This window comes from Protopterus annectens, chromosome 16.part0, assembly GCF_019279795.1.
Source record: "Protopterus annectens isolate FY-2018-M chromosome 16.part0, PAN1.0, whole genome shotgun sequence".
Lineage (NCBI taxonomy): Eukaryota > Metazoa > Chordata > Ceratodontiformes > Protopteridae > Protopterus > Protopterus annectens.
The window spans coordinates 458,801,356-458,807,270 of record NC_056750.1 but is presented as its reverse complement, the minus strand read 5'-3'; positions in this window follow the sequence as shown (position 1 = coordinate 458,807,270).

The window sequence follows — 5,915 nt, the reverse complement described above, 5'->3', positions numbered from 1 at the left end:
AAATGAAAGATGAATATTCTAAATGTGTAAAATTGTCTACCATTTTTTTTCTGATCAACAGAACTTTGAATATATTTTTCAAATCCCTAACCAAGCAAATAGAATAGGTAAAGCACTAAATTGTCCACTCCGGCAGGTTTCTGACTGGAGACTTGATTGGGTGCCATGTCATCATGCTTGTTTAAAGGGATTTAATTTTAGACCAGGCGTTAGGAACCTTATCGGTAAGCTAACGACTGTCTTTGCATCTGCCTGTCATTTCCTGGTCCCCTTTACCTTGTCTACTGAGAAAAGCATGTCCCCAACATTTCCCATCATGAACCCCCCCCCGTTCTCCTCTCCTCTGCAGACTGTATTGTAAATTTTGGAATAGTTACTACTTCTTTAAAAACAAGAACACATCAGCATTCTTTATGCATCACCTGTGGAGTGAAGGCTGGGTAGTATCCAAGAGTGACATGCTAATAATTAACATTTGCAGCTACCAAACCAGTCCAGGCACATATGCTCCTCTGTCTAGTATGGTGTGAATTTGGAATTTGTGAGTCTCTTCAGTCAGATTTTGAGGGACAGTTTTATATTGAAGTTTCAGCCTTTAGTATGTGCATGTCATACTGTACTAAAATGACCTGGTGTTACATATTAGGGATAGTATAGCCCATCAGCTTGTTCCATTTGCAAGATGTCATCTAGACCATGGACTAACAGATACTATATGGGTATCTAACATTTAGCTAAACTTCAGGTTCACAGATATGTCATTGTGAAAAAAAAAGCTGTTTCATTAAGAAATACTTCCTCAAAATATACTCCTCAGAAAGTGAAAATTAGAAATGGGAACATGATGTACACATTGCAGATTTTGTGTGTTTAGGATAACCAATAAACTACTTTGGACTCTGCATGCATATTTTTATATATAGACAACTGATAAGGGCACTTTACATGCATCTTAAAATACTGATATGAGAAAAGGAAATTTTCTTTGCAGCATGAAAGCTGACTATTGCTTAACATTGATCTGTTGTCAAAATGTACTTTTGTACAACTTATAAATTTATCGGCATAGTTAGTAATGGAGTGAAGCACTGTCATTGCTTGGAGTAAGTTTTGGTAAGAAAGTTAAATAAATATGATATAAATTTCACACATAAGCTGTTCACAATTAATAGCAAGTAAAAAGACTGAAAAATAGCTGATTTTAATATGAATAAAATATTCTTTACTAAGCAAACCAGAAATGTATAAAAAGTATTTGTAGGCTGGTAAAATGAGACTAACTTTTTCACCTCTAACCTAAAGAGGAATAATGTTTCATTAACAAGCATTCCTACAAAATTATAAATCACATGTCACTGGGAGCTGCTCTTATTCAAACAATACGCATCTGAGACAACATATGTTAAAAAAATCCAGCCTTATTCAACATTCAATGTGTGTGAGCACCACTTTTGTTAGTCTGATCCATCTAGTTACATCAAGAGACAAAATAATTACTGTTCATAAGCAGTGAAGGCATATTCTGGAGAAAGAATTGTATTGGTGTGTAGCTTATTTTATTTTACAATAGCAGTTTACAGTAAATTGTAACATGCATTCACTGCCATACACAGTGCATCTGATATTCAATGCTTTCACATTGCTTTGTTAGTGTTTATTTCATAGTCCATATGAGCCATAGAAACAGTTGGACTCTTCCTGGATTGAAAAGTGAAAAGGAAGGAAAGAAGTGGAACTGAATAAAGCAGGCTAACTGGATCGAGATACAAAAAAAAAGTTAAGTTGTAGTCTGATTTTGCAGTGCAATCCTGATGTCTTCTCATATGCCTGGCCTGGCCCTCATACAGTTTTGATTTTCTGGTAAACCACCACCTCTTAACTGTCCAGGTTTTTGTAGAATATTTTTGATCTGTCCCTCATAAAATCTATGTTTTTCTGACAAATCATTGTGAAGTGAAATCACAAAATAATGACATTGGAGTTTCAAACTTCATATCAAGAAAATGCAGACATACAAAACCTTTTATTCCAGCAGTTTTTATGCGTATAGGAGCAATAAGGGTCTATATCACAGCCAAAGTTACGTAACTTCGAACACCTAATGGTCGAACCATTATGTTCAAAATTACATAACTTCGACTACCTAAAAAAAAAAAAACACAACAGACAACAAAATAAACTGTTGTAAGCAGGGAGGCAAGCCCTCCTGCACCCCCACACCTCCCACTACTTAAATATACCAACTCCGTGATCGCACATTGAACAGAATGGAAATCACCTATGCAGATTTCCATTCACACTTTTACAAATTCAAATGTATGGTCTCGACCATATGTGGTTTGAACTTGTAACAGTTCGATGTTGTGATAGGAACCCACGCAATAATTAGAATTTGTCACCATCTTGCAATCTTTATCTATCCCATTACTTTTGGTTTTGTCCATATTTCTTGAACAGGTTGAAAGTTATGTAAACCACCTAGGACTACAGTTAGAAATTCCACATGTTGGAGTTCAGTATTTCTTATTCTTCAAAAAATGCATGTTGATGCAAACCTGTTCTAAGTTAGTCGCATATAAAAATGTACTGAATTGTCTTTTGGAGAATATGACCAATGGCTGCTCTTTGCTCAGAATTCTGACTTTGCAAGTTTGCAGAATCAACAAGATGTGTAAAGCAACTTGGAATATTTTAATGTCGGACTGTTTCCCATCAAACAATGCTTAAAAATTATACATTGCTGGTTTTCCATGCAACAAATCTTAAATATTATACACCTCTGTCATTTTTACTACAGTCAGAAGTCTGAAGTATACATAGAAGCAGCTATAACTGCTGAAAAGGGTGTGAGCTGTCTGTTGAAAGTAACTGACCCTGTTTGTTTGCTCAGTTTAAACGGTCATTATCTGTCTTTTCATGACTATTTTGCATTTAGAGTACTAATGTGAATTGTATAAAGCTGCTTGGCATTCAGTAATGTGAGATTACTGTTTACATGGAGCAAAGCTGAAATGCAATATATCAGTGTCATCGTTTTATCATAGTTGCCTGATAGACATCTAGAAAGTACAGTTGTGTACACTTACTTTAAATGTAGATGTTAGAGTGTATTCACTGTTGCAGTCATTACATTTGGGTAATCTGCTGGCAGGTTGCCCTCAGTCAGCCTGATTAAAGTCTTGGGTCCTGTGTCAGTTGCTGTCCCTTCTTCCATGATCAGATCATCAGGGTTATAAAATATGCATCAGATGCCATTACATCAGTTTTTCTTGCCCCAGATGTCAGGTGCCCACCTAATGGGGAGCCAATACACCAAAAAGGCTTTTAAGCATAGTGAAAGAAAGCAGAGGTATAGCTAGAGTAAAGTAGAGGGCTGGAGGGAGGGTAACCAGGACTGCAACAGTGAATACACTCGAACATCTACATTTACGGTAAGTATACACAACTGTACTATGTTGTTCTGGTTTCACCGTTGCAGTCATTACAATTGGGTAAATTCCCAAAGCTATGGTTGGGAGGAGGTGTTTATACAGCATTAGGGCCAGCTATAAGGCCCTGCAAGACAGCAGTGGCAAAACCAGCTCTGGATTTAGAAAAAAATTGGTAAATGACAATGCTTGGTGAAAGTATGTACAGAACTCCAGGTAGCAGCTTATAGAATATCCCTGGTAGGAACACCTCTGAGAAAGGCTGCATAAGTAGATGCAGCCCTGGTGGAGTGAGATCTGATCCCCTGGGGGACAGGTTTTCCATGGTGCTTACTGCAGAAATGAATGCAATGGCTTATCCATTTAGAAATGGTTTGCTTTGAAATAGCCTTCCCCTCTGCCCCTGCAGCAAATGCTGCCAGCAATTGGCCAGATTTTCTTTGAGATTTAGTCCTGTCCAAGTAGAATCTAAGTAGTCTGTGCACATCCAAGGAATGCATAATCCATTCCCCTTTGTTCTGTGGATTGGGAAAGAAGGTTGACAAATTATTGGACTGGTTAAGAGCCACACTGGAAACCACCTTGGGCATGAAGGATGGATTGGTCCTCAGATACCCTGTCCGACTGAAAGACTCCACTACCATAAGGGCCTGTAATTCAGATATCCTCCTAGCTGAAGTGATTGCTAAAAGGAAGACTGTTTTCTAAGATAGAAATTTTAAGTCTGCAGTAGCAGCTGGCTCAAAAGGAGGTAGAGTGAGCTTCTCCAAAACAAAGTTAAGGTCCCAGGCAGGGATAGAAGCCCTCCTTGGTGGTCTCAAGTTCTTTGCCCCTCTGAGATACTGCTTGAGCAGGGGATGAGAGAAGAGGGGTGGTTCTGTATAATAGTGAGCTGAAATAGCTGAAGCATGGATTTTAATAGAGGAAAAAGACAGGCCCAAATGAAGCATCTCAGTTAAGGTTTGCAAAATCCGAGGTAAATTGGGTGCTGCTGTGCTCATTCCTAAAGATTGGTTCCAGGCACAGAATCTTTTCCATTTGTCAGCATAAGATTTTCTAGTACTAGGCCTTTTCGCCTCCAAGATGACATCTAACACAGGTTTGCTGAGGAATAAGGGTGAATTTAAGTGATTAACCAGGCTGCAAGGTTCAATGTTGGAAGCTGTGGGTGAGGAATTTGGTTCTCCTGCTGAGACAGTAAGGAAGGGGTCTGAGGCAGGTGCCATGGGGATATTTGTAACACATTGCGCAGGAGTGGGTACCTGTGTTAGCGTCGCCAGTCTGGAGCAATCAAAATCATTCTTGGTTTGTCCTGCTTGATTTTCAGCAGAACTTTGGAGAGCAGAGGGGGCAAAGCGTAGACTGATGGGCTTTTCCAGCTGAAGGACAGAGCATCCACTTTCCAGGCTTCTTTGTGGAGAGTCCTTGTGCAAAACTTGTCCAACTGGTAGTTCTGGGGGCAGGCAAATAGATTTATGCCTGGGCTCCCCCATTTGCCTGTAAACATGGTGAAAATCTATGGCTCCAGTTTCCACTCATGTGGGTCCATGAGATTTCTGCTTAGTCCGTCTGCCAGTGTATTCAATCTTCCTGGCTGGAACTGAGCTTGTAGGTGCACTTGGTAGCTCAAGGCTGTGCTCCACAATGCCATGGCTAGTCTGCAAAGGGGGGTAAGAACGGGTACCCCCCCCTGCTTATGTACAACATAGCCAAGGTGTTGTCAGTCTTTATCATTAGTTGTCCTGGAAAAATATAGTCCTTGAAGGCTGTCAGAGCATTCTGTACAGCTAACATTTCTTTTTGATTGATATGCAAGTGCATTTGATTTGGGTTCCATTTGCCCAGAATGCACTTCCCTGCCAGGTGAGCCCCCCATGCATAGTCTGATGCATCTGTAGTAAAGGTCTGGGTGGCAGGGGGTAGTGTGAATGGCAGTCCCTTGTTCTGGTGGCAGGCCTCTGTCCACCATAGGAATTCCAGACATAGAAAAGGTATGATAGGAATCATTGTTTCCAGGCTGTGACAATGTTGACTCCATAGACTAAGTACCACTGTAGTTTCCTCATATGCAGTCTTGCAATGGAATTAGAAGAATGCAGGAGGCCATGAACCCCAAGGCTTGCAGTATTTGTCTTGCAGATAGTAGGGTTTTTGCAGCCACTTGTTTGAAGCAAGTTACCAAATGAATTTGCTTCTCTGGAGTGAGGAAAGCCATCTGTGCAGTTGTACTCAAGCTTGCACTCAGGAATGTAATCTATTGAGAGGATACCCGTTGTGATTTCTTTTCATTTATGGTGGACCCCAGACAAGTTAGAACCCTTTTTACAAACGCTAAATGATTTAGAAGTATGCCCTGGTTTTCTGCCTGAATTAGACAATCATCCAGGTATGGATATATTTGAATATTTCTTTACCTGAAAAATGCAATAACTGGAGCCAGGCACTTTGTGAATACCCTGGGTGCAGTAGATAAACCAAAGGGCAGTG